The sequence below is a fragment of the Sceloporus undulatus genome, chromosome 2 (assembly GCF_019175285.1).
Source record: "Sceloporus undulatus isolate JIND9_A2432 ecotype Alabama chromosome 2, SceUnd_v1.1, whole genome shotgun sequence".
Taxonomy (NCBI): Eukaryota; Metazoa; Chordata; class Lepidosauria; order Squamata; family Phrynosomatidae; genus Sceloporus; species Sceloporus undulatus.
In genome coordinates this window covers 17,789,445-17,812,512 of record NC_056523.1, presented here as the reverse complement: position 1 = coordinate 17,812,512, position 23,068 = coordinate 17,789,445, and positions in this window count along the sequence as shown.

Here is a 23,068-nt window from a genome sequence, read left to right as displayed (position 1 = left end):
CTTAGGGAGCAAGAGTGAATTTCCACTTCTCCAAGGGTTCAGCGAGTTTGTCTGGACAAGTCACCACCTTGACTCAGCCTCAGTGATTCAACTGTAAAATGGGGGAAATCACTGGCCTCTCTTAGAAGCAGGGTCCTTCCACTTTTCCCATCACCCACCCTCCTTCCCTCACTTCTGCATCTTTAAGGATTGTGCCAGAAATCGGTCATGGAAATCTTTTCGTGGAATGGCAACAGAGCAATGAAAAGCTTTTTCCTGTTACACATCTTATATTGGGACCACAAGGAAAAGGGTGGGGGGGGTAGCCCTCTAAAGCACAGCAAGATGGTGATGGCAAAGACAAGAGAAACAGGAACAATATTTTGCATACTTCCAATATACTTCCACATCCATTACCTGGAATTCTTTAGAGGAAAGACGAGATAGAAATATAATGCACCTTGAGCATCCCCAGTCTGGAAATCTGAAATCCCAAAACCTCCCCAAACCCAAAATATTTAGCGTGCTGACTTGATGCTTTGAGGCTTCGATTTGGGAATATTTTGGATTTGGATTTTGGAATACAAGTAGCATAGTACATGCCTGTATTGTATTTGCAAGATCAGAGAGAGACAGAAGGATGAGGAGAGACATGAGAGACATAAATGGATGAGCTTCACCCTGGGAAAAGATGCCAGGATATGGGAAATGGCAGAAGGTGTGAATTCGTACCAAGCAATATGAGTCCTGCCATTTCATAGATCCTCGCATTTCTTTCTAGCCACAGCACTCTCCAGTCTCATATCTCTCACATTTCTCTTCAGCCTCGCATCTCTCTCCAGCCTCACAAATACAGTACAGGTATATGCTAATCTAATTGTATTCCAAAATCAGGGGGGGAAATCCCACTTTTAAACACTTCTGGTGCCAAGCGTTTCGAAGATGTAGAGGTTTGAACATTGGACACTTTGGAGACCAGGGTTTAAATCCCATCTGGAGTCACTCAAACCCACTCGGTGACCTTGGGTAAGTGACACTCTCTCAACCTCAGAGGATGGCAATGGCAACCCCCCTCTGGAGAAACTTGCCAAGAAGACCCCATGATAGTTTCACCTTAGGGTTGTCAAAAGTCGGAAATAACTTGAAGGCACAAAACAACAAGATATGATATGATATGATATGATGATACAAAATAATATATATAATAACCCTGAGTTTGCAAAGCCTGAGCATGGCTGTTGACAATGAACAAATGGAGTCTCTCATTCATAGGGTCAAAGCCCCTGTGCTGTAAAATAATACATTTTTAAAATATTGTCATAAAATTTTACATAGAAGCAATGGATTTGGATGTGTGCTGTGTCTATGTGCTAACTGGAACAACAGGACTTCCAGACATGTGTGCTAGGTCTTTTCCACACTACACAGTTATAGCACTATGATTCCATTTTAACTGGCTTAGGTGCCTCCTATGTAATCCTAGTGGATGTCATTTGGGGAGGCACATGGGGAGTTCTCCAGCTGAGAATTCTAAGTAGGCCGCCCTATATTGCCAATCCTAGGATAGAAATGGTGTCTCCCCAAAGATCAGGCTGGAGAACCTTAAAGTCTTGATGTTATTTTGGACTGCAGTTGCATCTGCACTACAGCAATAATGCGGTTTGATGCCACTTCAACAGCAATGACTCAGTGTTCTGGAATCCTGGTGGATGTAGCATTAACTCAGACCAGGCATTCACCATTCTACTGATATGGGAGCTACCAGTTACTACCAGAAGAGTGACCCATGATTGTCTGCCAAAGTGAAGCACTGTTTCAACACCACTCAGTAGGAGAGACAGCTTAAAGCTGCAAGCCAATAGAACTACTGTTGAACACAGTGGAACCTCCTCCTTAGTACAAATAGGATACAATACCACTGTGCTGAAAACTGGCATTTGTAGTTTGTTGTGGCATTAGTGCTCTCTGATAGGGGTGTTTATCACATGGGACAGATCCTATGCAGAAACTGAATTAAATTGGGGAAAAACCACAAAAGTGGGTAGATTTTCAGACAAGCTTGGGGGTTAACCCGAACAGAAAGTGGAGAAAACCTGCAAAAGTGGGTTGATTTTCACATGACGTAGGGATTAATGAGCATTAATGTGACATTAACCCAAATGAAAAGTAGACAAAACCCACTCCTTTTTACTTTTGGAAAATTCTGAAAGTAAAGAGGAGCGGGTTTTTTTACTTTCTGTTCGGGCTAATGTTGTGTTATTGCTTATTAACCCCAACGTGTCTGAAAATCAACCTGCTTTTGCGTTTCCCCCCTGGATTTTTAAATCCTGTTTCTGCATGGGATCCGTCCTGTGTGATAAACTCCAGAGAAGGCTAACTATCTAAAACTACAAATACCACGATCCCATTGCAATGAGCCATGGCAGTTAAAGCAGTGTCAAACTGTATTATTCTTGTCATGTAAATGCAACCTGAGATATTGAAAGCCTCTTTTTGTTTTCCTGGCAGACTGGCAGCCATGGTGACTAGGGGGTCTAGGATTTGCCTCTCCAAAACTGTAACTTTTCCAAGCTCTGCTCTATGAGCTGACACCAAACAACATCTCTGGTAAAACATCCGATTTCATCCATTGGCCTCTCCAGGAAGTTCAGAGTAATCCTCTGGGCTCCTTCATGCAGATGGGTGATCTTATCTCAGGCTAATCTTAGAAGCCTGGAAATGAGAGAGACTGGAAAGGGAGAGCAGCAACAATAAACAATGAGGAAGTGATCCATGTGCTTGTTTCCCTCTCTCCAGATGTTTTCAATTTAATGTGCATGACACCTCTTCTTGTTTTTCATTTGTAATAAAGACTGACTGTAAATATGACTCCAAAAACCCTATTAGGGCAATGCCTTTATGAGGAAAACCAAAATGTCACAAAACTATGACTGGAATCCTGTTGGTTCACTGTTAACAGTTGCACGTTTCCTAGGTTCACATGTAGCATGTACCCTACAACATTTCACAGATGAAAACCTGTGGCCAAGCAACATTAGAGTGCAGTCAAGGTGGGGAAAGTTAATAATTAAGAAGAACGCACAAGCTGGAAGAGGTTGCAGCAGTTTGCTTTTGCCTGAACTTTCTGGAAAGGTCAAGATTCTGCTCTCTCTGCTCCTCCAATCACTACAAACAGCCTGCCAAAAGAATGGAACAAGTGAACATGGAAGTGACAACAACTAGCAAAAACCATGGAGTTGTATCATGAGAATTCATACTTCTTTAAACCAGTCAGGAAGAATGCATTGATAATTTTATCCACTACAAATCTCCCAAACCTCCTTTTGAATAAGTCCATGTTGGCACCTGTCACTTCATTTTGCGGAAGCCAAATTTCACTGATTCGTACCCTCCAACATTTCACAGCTCAAACCTGAATGTATGGTAGCGTGTGGTCAAGATGGCAGAAGTTATTAATGAGGAAGAACTGCAGCAGTTTGCTTTTGCTGGAGTCTACAGGGTTGGGCACAATCCTGCCCTTTGTCTGCTCACCTCACTGCTGCTGTTTTAATGGAATGCATCCTATTTCTGTCCTTTGAACTCTGTTCGCAATTATTAAAGTAGGCTGAGAATGAAGGAAGAAAGTAGGAGGGAGAGAGTGAAAAACTGGGTCATTTTTCAAGCAGCTAAAAATTTGGGATGACAGAGGATTAATTGGGACTGTCCTTGCCAAGTTGGGAGTCATGGCATGTGTGATGTTTTACTGCATGCTCTTTGAAGAAGCACTTCTGTTCCCGTCCTGACTCTCTCACCATTCAGCTTCATTAGATGCTCCAGAGTTTGGAGGTGGGGAGACCTCTTCCTATCTGCCTTCCTCATATCATACATAAATGTATAATCTCCATCAGATCGTCCCTTCCTCCTTTTTTTCTAAGATAAACAGCCCCAGACACTGTCATCTTTCTTTAGAATAAAACTGATTCACATCCGTACCATTTCAGGATTGTTTCTAAGCAGTGGAATAGATTTACAGTGGAACCCTATACCTGTGGGTTCGGTTGTTCACATGTGCAAGCATTCTAATAAAGATAGAGCCAATGATGCAAATCCATTTGGAACCCCTTTTTTGATATGCAGTTTTATCCTGTGTCTATTCACATCAGTAATTCATATTACTGATGATGCTGAGCTTTTTAAAAAAAACTCAGGTGAAAACCCAATATCGATTACCCCAGATTAAGTGAGTTTTTTGGTAGCCTCCCCCAATTTAATCAGGTGCAGTAGGGGTGTGTCTGAACAACAGAGATTTAACCCAGATTCATCCTGGATTATTTTCACAGTGTGAATAATCTGAATAACCCTGAAGTTAAACCCATCTTCATGCATTTTTTCTTTAGGGAAACCTGCCTCCCTTGCTTTTTTCTCAGTGTCATATTGGCTGTGCTTTTCCATCAAGTTCACTAATCTGTTAGGAATGTCTTTGGGCACATGTGATCTTAATCCTTCCCATATTGCCACATCATGAACTGAAATTTTCAAGTGTGTTGTCCATACCTGGTCCTAAAATCACTTTTAGTGTCCTTGTTTTTGTATTTGTTGCTTGCACAATTTCTGTGACTCCGCAGTTCCTCCCTTGTCATAAAACTTGGGTGAGTTGCTCTGTATGTGTGAATATTCCTTAACATATTTATAATCTAATTTTGGATGAAATTTTTTTGGGGTGTTACTAACAAAACACATTAGAAATTAAATACAGTGGGTCCTCATTATCTGCTGAGGTTTGGTTCCAGGACCCCCTGTGGATACCAAAATCTATATATGCTCAAGTCCCATTAAATACAATGGATAGTAAAATGGTGTCCTTCATATAAAATAGCAAAATCAAGGTTTGGTTTTTGGAATTTATATATTTTTGAATATTTTGAAGCCATGGGTATTAGAATCCACGGATTAAGAATCCGTGCATATGTAGGACAGACTGTTAATTTGATTAAAAGCATACAAAACTTTTTCTAAAGCATCCAGAAAAAAAATGAGAGTAGTTTTGTTAATCAGTGCAGGAGAATCAAGAAAGTGAACTGAGCAGGGCAACCCAACAGCACTCAAGAAGTGAATCTGCATTGCCTAGCATATAAAGAAAAAATAGTGTCCTCCTATCTTTATAACAGGGAAAGTACACATGCAAACCTTCCAGAGAATCAAGTTCTGTAATGTTAGTGCTGTGAGAGCCAGCCAAAATGAACTTGAACAGACAGGCCAAAATAATATTTGGAGATCAACTACTATTCCTAGAATCATAAGAGTTGAAAAGAAACCAAAAATGTAGGGACTATCTAATCCAACTCCCTGCTAAAACACTCTTGAAAGATGGCCATCTGATTAAAAATCTCCAATGAAGGAGAGTCCACCACCATTTGACGCAGTCTGTTTTGCTAGCCAGTGTTGTGTAGTGGTTTGAGTGCTGGAATCTGGAGACCAGGGTTCAGCCACGGAAAGCCACTGGTTTGACCTTTGGCAAACTCCATTTTCTCACCTTCTTAAGAATTAAAGCATAATTATGACACCATTTTAACTGCCATGACTCTATCCTACAGAATCCTGGGATTCGTAGTTTGGTGAGATACCAGAACTCTCTGACAAGCCAGATGGAATACATCACCAAACTTCAAATCCCAGCATTCCACAGGATGCATCCATGACAGTGAAAGTGGTGTCAAACTGCCTTATTTCTACAGTGTGGAAGAGCTGATAGAGGATAGAAAATAGAACCAAGTGAAGTTTACATTCTAGCAGAATTGGCTTTCTAGAAGCTTAGAGATGATCCTCACAGAACCAAACCAATGCCCTTCTCTGTGAGTTCTGTTGCTCTGTTGTGTCAGCACTCGAATGAACATGGAGTCTATGATGCAGATGTGTCCAAAACACATTCAAGGCATGCAGAGTTTTATCCCGGTTTATCCTGGGTCTATTCACATCGGTTATTCACACAGCCAATGATGTGACTCTTTTAAGACAATGGGGGGGACCTGACATCAAGTAGTGAGGGTTTTTTTAAAACCCCTCAAAAAAACCTTAATTGGATGCATTTCAAATGCTGTGGACAACAAAGATTCAACCAGATTTTCCTGGATATTTTCACTTTTGAATAATGCCTTGCTCTCAGAAGAGATAGCGCTTTAACCAGCACCAGGATTGGCATGATCACGTGGGTTTATCTGTTAGCTTTAGGCTTTCAATCTTTATGCTGCTGGCGGCCTGGGAAAGGGAGCTCTGGTAGCAGATGAAGCAATACCCCCCCCATCCATATACCACACCCTCCCCTCCAGATGGGCTGCCGCACAGCAGCATACTACCTTTCCCAGATGCCTGGCATACTGCTGCTGCCTTGATCTCCTTTCCATTCCACTACCTTGCCCTGGTGGTGGTTATGGGGTGCTGCTGCCACTTGGCTGCTTCCAGATCTGGCAGGGCTGCTAGCTGCAGTGCATCACTGAGGAGAGTGCGAGGGATGAGGACCACACAGTGACACCTTAGAGGGTGTGACACCACTGCTCCTCAAACATCTGCATTAGGCTGAAATGGGCTGTGGCATTGGCCTGTATATTTTTTTAAATGCTGAGAGATGGTGTGAGTGGGATGGGTTCAGTGGGAGGGGAAGGAAAGGCCTCAAGTTCTTTTTAAAACAATTAATAAATATATAGATATAGATATATTAATAAATATATTTTTAAATATTGCTTTACCAAATTTTCACTTAACCTATGAAATTATGTATATGTAAACACACTTATTTGTGCCTATGATATTTTAATTTAAAGTATAATTTTAATTTTTCTAATTGTTTATGTCACCACTACTACTACCTTACCTTCAGTGATATATGGGATTACAATTCAGGTAAATTAGTACAAAAAACTTACTAAGGATTCTGTAGGGTGTGGTATGGGAGGAAGTCAAGAGGGGTGCAGGGACGTAGCTAGGATTTTAGGAAGGGGGGGGGTCCAGACTAACTGCCACCATTATAATGGGGCTTGGGTGCGGCGGTGCAGCAGCACACACCATTCATTTTTCTAATGGAGGGGGGGTCCGACCCCAAGACACCCCCCTTGGCTACGTCCCTGAGGGTGATACCATAAGTTAACACCAGGTGACACCAATTAGTGATGCCACTGGATGACTGGAAAGGGAGGCAATGATGATGGCCGTGGCATCCTTTCCTTTTTTTTCTCACTTTTCCAGTAGCCCCGCCAGATGCACATTCACCACTGTTTGCAGTGAGCAACAATAGAGGTACCCTAGCTGGTGGAAGGAGGTGGGCTGGGAGGTGTGACCGGCCAGCTTGACTGGGATTTGGGGTGGTGAGGCACCCCTTCTCTGCCTGCTCACACATCTCCTGCTGCTGCTCCCTTTCCTGTTGCTCCCCATGTTGGAGCTTATCACACACACTTTTGCCCTGATCTGGGCATGGGCAGGGATTGTGTGTGGTGAGTGGAAATGCATTTTATCACACACCGCACTGTCCTCAAGCCGTCCCCCATTAGGTCTCAGCTGTGTGTTTTACTCAGCTGCAAAGCTTCCACCTTCAAAATTCACTTGGCTGAGCCCTGATCAGGACGGCTGGCACTGGGCAATGGCATGGGGCTGCCTTGAGGCCGGGACATGCCAAGGGGGGGGTCTTGGGGTCCCGCCCCCCTTCCATTAGAAAAAGTGAATGGTGCGTGCTGCTGCGTCGCCGTGCCCAAGCCCCATTATAATGGTGGCACTTAGTCTGGACCCCCCCCCCTTCCTAAAATCCTGGTTGTCAGGGGTATGGACCAGAATCCTTGACAATCAATCAGTCAGCTTGTTATTGAAACAACAGAACTTTATTGAAGGTTCCAAGATCAGCGATGTCGCATCACCCAGCTTCTAAGCTGCGATGACCCCTCCCAGCCCAAGCAATGCATAGTTCCCCCGAAGCCAACGCACTCACCTCAGCAAAGCCGTTGCAACAGGACCCCTCCTTCCCAGCACTGTTCCCATCCTCCATGCCTATCCCTGAGAAACGAAACTGCATTCCAAGTCTCTGCAGCCAGCCTCTCAAGGACATTAGATAACTCACACCTGGTCCAGCCTCTTACTACATATTTTAGGCTGCTGCATCAATAGAAGTATGTGTTGATCAAGAAAAGTAATAGTCCACTGTATTCTGCTCTGGTCAGGCCCCACCTTGAATATGTGTCCCGTTCTGGGCGCCACAATTCAGAAAGACATTGAGAAAGTGGAGCGTGTCCAAGGAGGCGACAAACAACATGGTTGAAGGGTTGGAAACCTGCCCTTGAGGACGACTTGGGAGCTGGGATGTTAGCCTAGAAAAGAAGGTTTAAGAGGTGATATGATAGCCCTTTTTTAAATATTTGAACGGATGTCAATTGAAGAGGGAGCAAGCTTGTTTTCTGCTGCTCCAGAGAACAGGACCGGAACAATGGATGCAGCTACAGGAAAAGAGATTCCCCTGAACATTAGGAGGAACTTCCTGACAGTAAGGGCTGTTCGACAGTGGGTCGCACTCCTCGGAGGGTGATAGAGTCTCCTTCCTTGGAGGTCTTTAAAGAGGCTGGATGGCCATCTGTCAGGGATGCGTTTGATTTGGATTTCCGCATGGCAGGCGGGGTTGGAGGATGGCCCTGCGGGTCTCTTCCAACTCTACGATTTATGATTCTATCACCATCTTCTACAAGCTATGCGAAGCGCAACCCATCCCCATCATCCACAGTTAGAATACATCTGGTAGATACTTCAGGTTCTAACACTGGCTATGTCCCTGCTTGAGGACAATGCGGGTGTGTGATAAATGCATTTCACTTGGCCATGCACTCCCTGCTCATGCCCAGTCAGGGCACAAAGGGTGAACAAGCTCCGTATCTCTTCTGGGGTAGCTGCCTTCCTGAGGGGCACATGGTTACAGCACTGGGGTGACACCATCCTAGTGATGCCCTGGCTGACCACCAAACCAGCATTAGATTCATCGCAGGCCTTTCCAGGAGTTCAAATAATCCCCTGCGTTCTCCATGCAGTGGGGTGATCTTATCTCAGGATGATCTTCGAGTTGGATGAGAGAGACTAGAAGGGAGCAACAACAACATAAAACAACGGGAGGACTAGTGGTTGTTTTGCTTCTTCTCTCCAGCTATTTCACTTTCTCTGTGTTACCCTTTTCTTTGCTCTTTATTAGAAATAAAGATTGTCTGTAGTATGTTTCCAAAAGAGCTGGTGTGGTGTGATTCGAGTGTTGGGCTGAGCTCTGGAAGACCAGGGTTAAATCCCCACTTTGGCCACGGAAACTCACTTGGTCCTTGGGGCAGTCATACTCTCTCGCCTCAAAGGAGGCAAAGGCAAACCCACTCTAAATATCCGCCAAATAAAAAAAACTGTGATAGGGCCCCCTAGGGCTGCGGGAAGTCATAATGACTTGGGGGGCATACATATAACAACCAAATATCCAAACTATATTAGGGCAATACTTTATGGGTGGGATCAAAACATCATAGATACCCGCTGACAATGACTGGAATCTTTTTGTACACTATGTTAGCCCTATCTCTTCTCCTCCACTTGTGCAACTACCTGTGCATCTAAACTGGTTTGCAGCAACACGGGTAACTGGGGCAAGGGGGGAAAGTGTAGGGTTGCCATATCCCGCCGGGGTCGGGACAATCCCGATTTGGCTGTGCCAACCGGTCCGGTCGTGGTTGGTTGCCAAAACCGGGACGGCCCGCCCACCGCGGCCACCTCAGCGCCCGCGGCGGCTCAAGGCTTGCTGAGGCCTGGGAAGGCTCTCCGCGGGTTGGAGCTCCAGCCGCGGCGCGCTCCCCCAGGCCAGCGAGGCCTTGGAGGCGCTCCGCAGTCGGGCTCCGGCCGCTGGGTCCTCAGGGCTCACGGCGGCAGGGGGAGGAGGAGGCCGCTTCCACCGCGGTGATCGCCGCAATGAGGGGCGGCCCCTTCCTCTTTTCCCGGCTTGGAGCCGGCTTTAGGCTCCCCCGACTGGGAGGAGGAGCAGGCCGCTTACCCTTGCGGCGATCGCCGCGATGGGGGCGGCCCCCGCTCCTTCCGGCCTGGCAGCTGGCCTAGGCTCCTCTCAGGCCGGGAGGAGGACGGAGGAAGCCTGGACCCGCGGCGATCGCCGTGATGCCAGGTTCACCCCGCGCCTTCTCGGCTGGGAGCTGGCTAGGCTCCCTCCCAGGCCAGGGAGGAGGAGGAAGCCTGGCCCGTGGCGATCGCCGCAGATGCAGCTTTCCCCGGCCCTTCTCGGCCTGGGGCCGGGCTAGGCTCCCTCCCAGGCCGGAGGAGAGGGAGGAAGCCTGGCTCGCGTGGCGATCGCCGCGAATGCCAGGCTTCCCCGTGCCCTTCTCGGCCTGGGAAGCCGGCGTAGGTCCCTCGCAGGCCGGGAGGAGGCGGGAGCCTGGCACCAGGCGATCGCCGCCATGCCAGGCTTCCCCCGCCTTCTTCCCCCTGGGAGCGGCCTGGCTCCCTCGCCAGCCGGGAGAGGAGAGGAGAGGACAACGTTTAAAATCTAGGACTTTTTTTTTAAATTTTCTAGCCAGGAAATTAAAAAAAAAGTCCTACATTTTCAAACCTGTCTACATTTGTCGGTTTCGAGTCTCCATTATGGCAACCCTAGGAAGTGGGGGAACAGAGAGAAACTGGGATGTTTTAAAAGCCGTGAAAGCAGTGGAGACAAAGATTATTGGGGACTGTCCGTGCCAAATCAGGACAGTTGGAGAGCTTGCTGTCTAGAGGGGCCCCAGTTGGCCATCCCTCGATATGGTCAAGACGAGCAGTGGTTGATCAGCATAAGGCATCTTCCTATGACTACTCACCCGTTTACCACACAGGACCTTTACCATCTTGTGGTCATCTCCATTGTATGCAGGGAATTGTCTCCTGGCCACTGCCAGTAACTGTGTGTCCAATATAGCCACTTCTTTTATCCTCGCGCCCTTATTACAAGGTATTCCTAGGTGATCACTTGTGGCCAGCGAAGCCCTGATCATCCACACGTAGGACAGAGGTCACCATGTAGGAGCGGTTCCAGGAGACAAGCAAGGAGAGGTTGGACAGAGTCCCCACCTCAAAGCAGGCAGCGGGTCTTCCTCCATCCCTCGAGTGGGTTGATGAAGGTGACTCAGGAAGGCCTCAGAGAGGGTCTCCCGCCCCCAAGCAATAAGCTCAGTTGTTTTTGGTACATCAGAATGGAAGAATGGGGGTGCCCTTGTCATCTAAAAGGTTATATCTCCACCCCAGTACTAGCCGCTTTGAAGATTTAGGCACCCGTCCAATAAAAGCATCCCACAGCCTCAGCCAGCCATCCTCCTCATCGGAGGACCTCAAAGAGATGTCGAGAAACCAGCCATTCTTCACAGCCCAAAGGAACTTCTCATCCAGTGGCCAAGTCTATCCATGGACGTCTAGAATCATCAGCTCAGAATGACTATATTGCTCAACCGCCGCATTTTAAATTTAGAAGTCTTACTTAACTTTAAAAATCTTTGATAGCCAGATTTTTTTTAATTCAGTTCACAGAATCCCCTCCAACATTGCATTTTGAATTACAGTTCCCCGATCCCCCAGCAGCATAGCTAAAACAATTGGGTCTAAAATAGGAAATACGTACTATCATATTAAATTTTCAGATTTTCTTGCCACTTCTCACAAAAAGATCAATGTCAGTACTTTTCTTAGTAAATAAATGTCAGCCAGCTGTCTACAAAGGATCTGTTTCTTCAGAAACAGCAACACACGCACTCTTTCCCATCAGTCAACTTAAAACTTAGGGAATGGAGCGGGCTGTGCAACAACTAGACCGAACTGGCGAAGACATCACGCTAGCCGACAAGACCCTCCTGGGCTCTCATTTGAGGGTCTACGGAGTGGCAATAGATGCAGCAAAGAATTCGTTCTTTGCTGCACGTATTGCGTCCGCAGAGTCGTGTCCAGCAGAGCTGTTCAGGGTTGTGGAGGAGCTACACTCAACTCCCCCCCCCCTGAGCCATTTGGAACCATCCAAGCGGCTGTGATGAATTTAACATTCTTTGCAGATAAAATCTCTCGGATAGGGCTATCTCGACGCCAGTATTCTGCAGATCCTATAAGAGGGCGTCCCGAGCGTCCGTGATCCCTGTTATACTGGACATTTTAGTTTGTTGCACCGAGCGAAGTGGACCAGATCCTTCGAAGTGTTAGCGAGAACGATGCCCTGATCCCTGTCCCTCATGGCTGGCAGCCAGGGGGAGATGCCAGTGTAAAACTTCACCGCATTGTAATACTTCTCTAAGAGGGGTCAGTTCCATCTAAATTAAAATAGCTGTGGTCAAACCCCTGGAAAAAAGCCCCCCTTAGACCCCCTGATCCCAATAACTATCACCTATATCGCTGCTGCCTTTTTTGGGGAAGTGATCGAGAGCGCAGTCGCCTTCCAGCTTCAATCGATCTTGGATGCACATGATTTTCTGGCACATTTCAAACTGGCTTCCGGGGCGGCTATGGAGTTGAGACTGCCATGGTCGCCTTAGTTGATGATCTCCGTCTGATCATGGACAGGGAAGATGTCCCTGTTAGTGCTCTTGACATACTCCGACGGCTTTCGATACCATCGACCATGGTATCCTTAGACCGCCTGAGGGGTTGGGTATCGGGCACTGCCTTGCAGTGGTTCTGTTCTACTCTCGGGCAGGTTCCAGATGGTGGAGCTGGGGGACTGTCGCTCCGATAAGAGGGCACTTACATCTGGTGTCCCTCAGGAGTGTTTTGTCCCCTATGCTTTCAACATTACATAACGCTGGGAGAGATCATCGGAGACACGGGGCGCGGTGTACAGTATGCTGCTGCACCAAATAGTCTTCTGTGTCTCGGACGAGCAGTAACTAAGGAAGGCATCTCTCCTCTAGATGCCTGCTTGGAGCGGGTAAGGGCTGGATGAGGGGAACACAACTCAGTGTGAACCGGGAAAACGGAAGTACAGTACTGTGATAGGTCCCTGCTTCCGGTGGTGGATCTGTCCCGGTCCTGACCTGGGGGTCACCTCCCCTTGAAGGACTCGGTGCGTAGCTTGGGAGTGTCCTTGACTCGTCGCTCCAGCTGACATCTCAGGTGGATGCAACGGTCCGGAGTGCTTGTCATCAGCTCTGTGATACCGACAGCTGTGCTCCTACCCTGGACCGTAGGGACCTTGAAACTGTGTGTACATGCTTTGGTAACCTCTCAATTGGCTTTGCACGTGCTCACATGGGCAACTTTGTACCAAACCGGAAGCTGCAATGGTGTGAAAACATGGCAGCAAGATTGGTCGCTGGTAGCTCCAGGTCGGACACAAAACACCTATCTTGAAAGACCTCCACTGGCTGCCTATTCGCTTCCGGCTCAATACAAATGTTGGTATGGACCTATAAAGCCCTAAATGGCGCTTGGGCCCCAGTTACTGGCGGACCGCCCCTCATACCCTACAATCCGCCCGCCACACTCAGAACATCTGGAACGAAATTGTTAGAGGTCCCTAAGTCACATTTTGTGAAAACTCCAGAGGGCCTTTTGCCATCATCGCCCCCCTCCCTTGGAACAGGCTCCATGTAGAGCTCCGCTCCTCCGCATCATTGTTTCTTTTAAAAGAATTTAAAAAACGTATTTATTTCAGCTCGCTTCCCACCTTAGATAATTATTCTTTCTCTGCCCCTTTGTTTAAGACCTGGACTATTGTAATGACCTTCCCACTCCTGCCCCTGATATATGTAATTGTATTGATCCTGTTCCTTGTAGAGATGTTTTTAATCTGTACTGTGATGTTTTAATCTTTTGTACGCGCCTTGATCATATTTATGGCAAGGCGGGGTAAAATATTATATTAGATATTATTATTATTTATGGTGTAGTAGTTCAGTAACGGAGAGGCAGATGTCACCAAACATTTATTTAATGCCCCCCCTCCACAGCATGTGCAAGCCGATCCTGAGCATGCTGATGAAAAGACCAACGTTCATAAGAACTGTAGTGCTACAGCCAGCACTACGTGGTCAAGTTACTTCCTATCCTGCCCTTTTCACTCTTTGCCCTTCTGTCACTGGAAGCAAGGGTTACTCCCACGTAAGCACAAAAGGAGAGCCAGCAGGGTTACTGTCTTGGCATTCGCTACAGCTCGGGACCGGTTTGATCTCAGATTGACCCTGAAACCCGCTGGTTGACCCTGGGCAAGTCATACTCTCTCAGTGTCAGAGGACCTTTTCAACAGGGCAAAGAAGAGGGGTCAGTTCGCATTGGTCGATGCGTATTACATCATATCACAGTGGTGTTCCACACCTGTGAGCTCAGAAGTAATTGACCAATGCGAATAACGTGAACACTTTGGCAATCGTATTCAGTCGTGGGTTCCGAATGAGGCAGCCGGCTCCTCCGTTTTGCGAGTCTGCAAAATTAGTGGATTCACGGGATCGTTTTGTGGCCAGTGTGGGAACCTCTGCTGCTTGGCTGGTGTGTACATTCAATCCGCTGGTTCTCTGAAGACCACCGGGTTACAAATTCCATGATGCTGTGTTGGATTTCCCCCATCTCCTCCGTTGCCCTTCCACTTTCAGGAAATCCGCCAGGGCTGGGGAGGATTTTTCCATGACCGACGAGATAAACAGAAAACCTTTTGGCTGTGGGGGGGAAAGTATGTAATGCGTGTATCTATGTATATGTACAGTGGACCCTTGTTTATGCTGGGGTTTGGTTCCCGATCTCCCGTGTAAACAACATCCTGTAGCTCAAGGTCCCAGTAATAAAGGACATAGGCAAAATGGTGTCTTATAAAAAATGAAACAAGGTAAATTTATACTTTTTTGGAACATTTCAAAACCGTGTATGCTTAATCCGTGTATAAAAATCCATGTTAGAAGGGAGACCGCTGTATGTAATTATATATATATATATAAACCACAAGATGTTGTGTAAGCTTATACATGCAGCATTACACTTTCGGGTGCCCACAGTTTGTGTGTGTGTGTGTGTGTGTGTGGTGTGTGTGTGTGGGTGTATATATATACACACAGAGTATATATGTATATGTACGTATACCAAACACACAAGATGTGTGTGTAAGCATATACATGGCATACACTTTCGGCTGCTCCACAGTTGTGTGTATATGTGTGTGTGTGTGTGTGTGTGGTATCTATATGTGGAGTATATGTATATGTATGTATGTATATATATATATTACACACCACACACACACACACCACACACAGGTGTATGTAAGCATTACATGCAGCATTCACTTCGGCTGCTCCCACAGTTTGTGTGTGTGTGTTATATATATGTGTGTGTGTGATGCATATAAATACGGTTCACACTTTGGCAGTACCACTATGTGTATCATGTGTGTACATCTATTTGTGTGTGTGTGTATAAACACTCATAAGACAAATGTGTGTGTACACATAAAAAAGGCATCTCAATTTTGGCTTTACCACTACTGTATGTGTAATATTAAGTATGTATTTATATATATAAATATGTATGTATTTTTTTTGTGTGTGTGTGTGTATATATCCACACACACACACATATACAGATGGTTACATATCCCTTTCGTAGGGCTGTAAAGGCAGCAATTCTCGCAAAATTACGCGCTAACAGTGACCTCCATTCTTCACCCCGGAAGTTAAAAATGTTCTGCCACCGTTCGAAGCCCCACCGAAGCATGCGCAAGTGCTGATGCGCATTGGCCAATACACATTGATTGGGCTGGTGTGGTTATCCATCTTGCACTTGCCTCACCTTGCCTGATACCATTGGCTGATTCGCAAACCTCGATTTGGAAGGCCGCGCCAGGTGTGAATGACGATGCGATATGACGCGAATCACGAATCGGCAAGCGTATTCAGAGAGGCGAGCGAGGTGAATGAACGATGGGATAAGGGTAGTAGCATCGGCCAATGCGAAACTGACCTACTTCTGTGCCCTGTTGTGGTAAGGTCCAGAGGGTGGCCAGGTCAAACCCTAATCTGAAGAAATTGCCAAGAAACTCCCCTGTAGGTGGTTTGCTGGTTGCCCTAAGTCAGAAATTACTTGAAGGCACATGCAGCACCAAGAGAATGGAAGACGAATTGCAAGCCAGGCTGCTTCACACACAACAAAGCAGTCGCCATAGTCTGTCAAAATGCTCAGCATGAACGGTTGTGAGGGCTGGGAATTGGGGAAGGGGTGGCTGTTGTCCTGCCTGCCAAGGCTGGTCTCTTACTCCTCATCTCCCTCTCCCAAATCCAAATCCTCCTCTTTGCTTCTCCTTTCTCTCTCTCTTCTCTCTTCATTTGCTGCCTCTCACATCTTATGAGGAAGATGTTGGAGATTTGAGTTCAGTGCACCTACTGAGAAAGGGGACTGCAAAAATAGGTTGCTGCCACCTCCACTGTGCTCTCCTCTTGCCCACTGCCAAAGGTGTCAGGTGGGGCATCACTGGGGGGTGTGTGGGAATGCGGACCACACCAGGGGACACCCTAAGAGGAGGGTGACAGCACTGTTCCTCAAACATCTCCCTTTGGGCAAATGGGCTGTGGCGCTCCCCAGTGCCCCCTTAAAAATGCTGGAGCTCAGCAGACAGATGGTGGAGTGGGGCAAGGCTCAGTGGGAGGAGAAAGGGAGCTCTCAGTGTTTTTTTATAAAAAGCCTGGACTCTGGGAGAGCAGATTCAAATCTGCATCCCTAATGGAAGCCCACTGGGTGCCCCAAGCAAGTACAAGCTCTCAACCTCAGAGAAGGCAATGGCAAGCATATTCTGACTAAATCTTGTCATGAACCCTGTGTAAGTTTGCTTTTCAGGTAGCCATAAGTTAGAAAGAATCGAAGGCCCATAACAACAGCAATAAATGTTTGCTGTAGAGAACAATGAGAAGTACCTGAATCTACATCTCTCTTCCCTTCATTTTTTTTCCTGCTTTGCCTTTCACTCCCCTTTGCCTTCCCCTCTGCAGATGTGGTCAGTCATACCCATTAGTCGCAAAGAGGATTTTGACCCAAGTACTTATTTTGCTTCCTGGAACTCCAACTCCTTTTCCTTGTGTGCAGTGTCTGAATAGCTGACTGTCTCTGGCTACTGCTAATGGTGAGCACCATGCTGAACCAGAGGGAAGGAGGCTGGAACCTCATAACAATACAATATCCTCTGTGCAATGACGAGGGTGCTTCTGGATGGAGACCCCCACTGGAGAAAAGTAATACCAGCCATGAGAAATCTTAATGGTTAGCTTTCCCTTCAAATAACAACTGAAAGAGAAGTACCAGATGCAAAATATTCTTAGATGGGAGCTTTCCCTCCCATTCAGCCCTGTACCTTCACACCTGGGGGTTGTATTTCACTTACTTGTATGCATGAGCATTTTTAACCTGAACATGTGCTAAGCAATGCACGTGAGCTTTTCCTCAAGTGTGCCGGCAACTGTTTATAAAGAGGCACACCAAGATAGCTGGGTTGGTCACAATGTGGAAAACCATCCAGTGAGCAAAAAAGCAACTTGAGAACTAGAAACATGTTTTACTACATTTAAACCTCAATTCTCCAGATCAAAGCAACAGTATGGCTCACTCCCCTGAGTTTAAATCCGCACATAAAGCTTGTGGGAGGCCAGCATGGCTAGTGGCTTGAGGTTTGGACTACAACTCTGAAGACCAGGGTTTGATTTTCTGTTCGGCCATGAAATCCAGTGGGTGAACTTGAGCAAGTCACATGCTCTCAGCCTCAGGGGAAGGCAATGGCAAACCTCCTCTGAACAAATCTTGACAAGAGGACCCCATGATATGGTTTCCATAAGTTAGGAATGACTTGAAGGCACACAATGACAACAACCAGCCCTGTAAGTTAAGTTGGCTGAAAAAGATTGGCCCAGTGTTACTGAGTGAGTTTTATAGCTCATAAGAATTGGAGGCCACAGTCCCTCTGTCCCCTGTCTTAGGCTAGCTCTCAGACAGGCCTGTACAGACAGGCACTTTGCGCCAGCCTGGGCTCAAACTAGGGGTGCACGAGGGCTGAGTCTTTACACACTCAGTAACCCTGGCCGCCATCATGGTGCACACCCATCCATACAGGCGCACCATGATGACATCCGCACAGCACAGCACCCAAACAGCACCGTGCTGTGCAGACGTCATTAAGGCACCCCGTGTGTGGACTAAAAAGAACCTGCATATCGCCGCCCCTTTCTCCCACTGTTCAGCCCCTAAATTACGTTATTTGGTTCTCTCTGATCTAAAGCAGAGGATTCTGCATCTATTTTAATACATTATTTAAATCCAAAGGACCATCAGCATCAGTAACAACAGTGTCAATCAGTGTTTTCTTTTAAGCCCTTTAAGTGGATTAATTTAACAAAATCCAAAATCCACAAAAGTGTGATAGCTTTATTGGCCAACTGAAATGCACAAGATACATCATGCAAGCTTTTTAAGCTTCACTAGTTTCTTCATCAGGCCAAAAATGTTTTACAGGGGAAGAAAGGTGATGATGGTAAAGTCACACGCCTAGATTTTGTATCAAATGTTGCTTCTGTTGCAGTTCAGTTGTTATGGATCTCAATATGGTCTGGAAGGATCTCAAAGTCCACTCCTCTTCTTGGCCATGTGGGGACCAGGAAGAACAAAGGGCAATAATGACAGGTAATATAATTTCAACTCCATTAGCAACAGAAAAGTAACTTCCCTTGAGACCCAGGTTGTCCCTGTCCTGTGTGAAGTTAGCTGGCTGCCTTTTTCATAAGTAGAGAACATTGAATTTCTCAAGAAGTACCTGTGTAAAAACCTCAAAGATAACAAGTAATCCATTAGCGCCTTCTTCTTAAAGTTTTCCCTGCTGTGGCAAAATTCAGTATCATCACAACTAGGAAACATATCCGGGGAAACTGTGTTGGCCATTCAGCAAAATGAAACAAAATGCAAAATCCACAAAAGAGCAATATTTTTATTGGCAAACCAAAATGCATAAAATACACCATGCCTGCTTTCAGCTACTGAACTTCAGCAACTGAACTTTCAGCACCTCAACTACAACAGGAACAAATTTGGATACAAAATAGTAAGCCTGTGGCCATCATTGCCTTTCTTTTCCTGCAGTTTTAAAAAAACTTTTCCCTGATGAAGAAGCCAGTGGAGATTTGAAAGCTTGCATGATGTGCATTTCAGTTAGCCAATAAAGTCATCACTCTTTTGTGGATGTTGTATTTTGCTGAATTGCCATCACAGCTACCCCTGAATATGTTTCGCAGTTTAATTTTCCATTTGTAACTTAGACACTGCCTCCTTGTGGGACATATTAGATATTAACATGTGAGTATTAGGATGATAGATTTCACTCCAAGTTCACCTGGAAGTTATTGAGATGGTGAAAATAATCCAGTTAGAATCTGGACTGAATCTTTGTTGTTCACATGCATTTCAAATGCATCCAATTAAGTTGGGAATGGGGGCTGCCAAAAATTCGACTTAACCTGGGATAATTGATCTCCAGTTTGTTTGTTTGTTTCCAAGTTTTACTAAAGAATACACATTGTTGGCTGTGTGAATAACTGTTGCAAATAGACCCAGGATAAACTGGGATAAAACTCTGCATGCCTTTGAATACATTCACATCATTGACTCCATCTTCATATGAGTACTGACATATGTGAGCAACCAAACTTGCAGAAATGCGCTTAGATGTGGTTCCATAGTGTGAACAACAAACTCGCAATGTGTGAGTGAGATTATTCCCATAGTCGCACTAAAAACAACAAAGTTTGAATGACACACACACACACCCCTTGGATGGTTTCTAACAAGAGACATCAAAGTTCTCAAGTGATTTTTCCTGCTCTTTCTAACATTATGTTAATATTAATTAATATATGGTTAATATAAAAACAATTAAAATATAATATCAGTATTAAATTAGGAACTAAGGACTTTCTTTCTTTGGGGGGGTCTTTAAACAGAGTCTGGGTAGCCATCTCTCAAGGGTGCTTTAGTCGTATATTTGCTTGGCAGAACTGGACGAAATGACCCTTGCGACCACTTCCATCTCTAATTTCTGCAGCAGGTAAATAGTAATTTTACTGTAAAACAGGGATATGCAATTGTCCAGATGTTGTTGAAATGCAACCTCCTTCCTCCCACTCCTGTGCAGCCTAGAAATGATGAGAGATGTACAGTGGACCCTCCACATTTACTGGGATTAAGGGCGCAGGACCCACATGAAAGTGGGAAAACCACAAATAAAAAACACCTGTTTTACCTGAGCGAACACCTCTCTAGGAATCTCTAGGTCCTGCAGCATAACTCTGTGGTCAACATTTGCCGTACGCTGATCACAGAATTGTGCTGGAGGACCTCCAACTTCCTAAAGAAATGTTCTCTCTAGGAATCTCGGGGTCCTCCAGTCCAACATTTGGTAGGAACTGATCATAGAGTCGCGCCAGAGGACCTAGAAATTCCTAGAGAAAACATATTAATCAAATCTGTGAATAATCAAATCCGCAAAAGACAAAGCTGCAAATGTGTACTTCAACAGTATCTGAACAATCACACCTTGCCATAAAGGTAGAGAGGCACTCCTCTCACCTACAGAGAATCACGGCCAAAAGGAACTTTCCACTTAATATTTACAATTCACATTACTATTTTCTTATCTCTGTAGTTATTAAGACACATTACCACTTGCTGCTGATTCTAAGATTTCCTTCCAAAATATGAAAAAGCCAAAAAAGAAAGATCAGCCACTGTCAGTAGTCACTGCCATCTGGTGGTTAATCTCCATTGTTACAGCTATGCTCTTCATTTTCTCTCTTGTTCCCCCAAGACTGTACACTAACCACCTTTGGTTCTGCAAATCAGCTTATTATCAGATTCCTTACCTGAATTCATGCATGTGGAAAGGGGCACAAATCCAGCAATGGAATTTGAAGTGAAATCGAAGAGGACTGCCCCACTCCTAAATCAGGGAAATATTATTCCGACCATACACTCTATTCCTGAATCCTGTCCTTCGGAAATCCAGCTAAAGGGGGCACAGTTAGAGTTGTGTTGCAAACAAATCTAGTGAGGGTTCTGTCTCAGAAGACATTCAATTAGTGGTTGTTGGTGGCTTCCACTGAAAATGCAATCCTTTCTTTTTGATGCCATCATCCAGGGACCTACCCACACTCTTGTTGGCTGCATCCACACTGCAGAAATAATCCAGTTTGGCACCACTTTAACTGCCCTTTATATCAAGGATAGAAAATTCTGGGAAGTGTGGTTTGTTGCAGCACTGGAGCAGAGCCCAGGAAAGAGTCCCCCAATTTTTTTTTTAAATGATCATTCATCTATGGGAAATGCTGTGGTGAATAAGATACAGTGTTCCTTATGAAGTTCCCTTCTTGCGGCTAATGTTGTATGCCTTCAAGTCATTTCCACCCTATGGGAACCCTAAGACAAACCTATCAAGGGGTTTTCTTTGCAAAGAAATGTATTCAGAGGAGTCTTGCCATTGACTTCCCCTGAGGTTGAGAGCATGTGACTTGCTCAAGGTCACCCAGTGGGTTTCTTGTCTGAGGGGAGGAATTGAATCCTCATCTCCAGTGTTGTCGTTCAAAGGTTGAACCACTATGCCACCCTGGCTCTCCTTACACATCAAGAGTTAGGAAAATGGGACTTGATTTTCTATTAAAAATGTTGATTCAAACAGTATAGGAACGTGGAACCTTGTTGGTGCTTTCCATATTTAAGGGTCCCAGTTCCTCCCTCCATTGTACGAAATTAATTTCCATTTTAATTATAGCTGCTCAACAGGATATTTCCAAACACCAGGAAGATGTAGTACATTTAACTTGGAGAGGTTGGCTAAACGGAACCTGAATACTTGACTGATAAATTGACCAACTGAGATCTAGTGGGGTACTTTTTACCATTTTATTGTGTTTGCTAGAATAAAAAATAAGTATCACCATGTGGTCCTTCATCAGAGCTTTTGAAGTTCTAGAAAAATCCATTTTAAGGTTATATGTTGATGGTCTTGACAATCAGTCTGTAAACACAAAACGGAAGTTGGAATACTGTGTATAAAATACGTTTTGAGTGATTCCATTATGTTTGAAATGGGATGCCGTTTTTTTTAAAAATGCTGTTTGAATATTTTCTTTAAAGAAAAGAGAGAGAAATGAAGGGCACCAGGATGAATCGTATAATTTGTTTTCACATTGCATGCTTCTGGAGCTGGAAAGACAGCCAGCAAATAATGTAATAGTTGATTGCTGCTTGAGAAATCTGGCTTGGCCTGGCCCAGTGAAAACAGAATTTCTCTCCTTCAGGAAAAAGATAAGAAAGGACTCTGTGAGAACCAGAAATGCAAAATGACCAAAGAAGCAAGGAGGAGAAGTTGTAAGCAGATGAGCAAATAATTCATGTATTTCTGTGAGAGGAGGCTGGCTTTCTTTAGAAGGACTTTTTCTGGAAGTCGTCAGGAATCGCAAAGGTCTGTAAGTTTGACTGCTGGCATTTTCATTTGCAGGGACTGCTAAAGTCTGTGCTGAAGTTCATGCTAAAGAATCAAAGACTTTCAGGGACTACCTTTAGAGTCCATCCCTTTGAGGTAACCATTCATCAGACATTAGTCAAACTTAATGGTACTTTCAGAAATAAAGGAGCAAATGGGAAAGAACAGAATAAACAGCTTTTATAAATTCAAACAAATACTTTTGGGGAAAGGTAGTCTATTCTGTCAGAGGATCTGGTTATTCCAGAGCACAGAAAATTTCAAGCTTTCAGAATTAATGCAGTTTGACACCACTTTAACTTCTACAGCTCCATTCTATGAAATTCCGGGAGACATAGTTTGTTGGGGCACCAGAGCTCTCTGATAGGGAAAGCTAAATATCTCACAAATCTACATATCCTAGAATTCCATAGATTGAGCCATGGCAGTTAAAATGGTGTCAACCTGCTATTTCTGCAGTGAAGATGCAGCCTCAGTCTTTCTAAGTCTGGAGAGATAAGTCAGTGATGGGTCCTTTCACAGTACAGTTATACCACAATGATTCCACTTTAACTGCCATGGCTGCATCCTATGGGATTCATTGGTTTTGTAATTTGGGGAGGC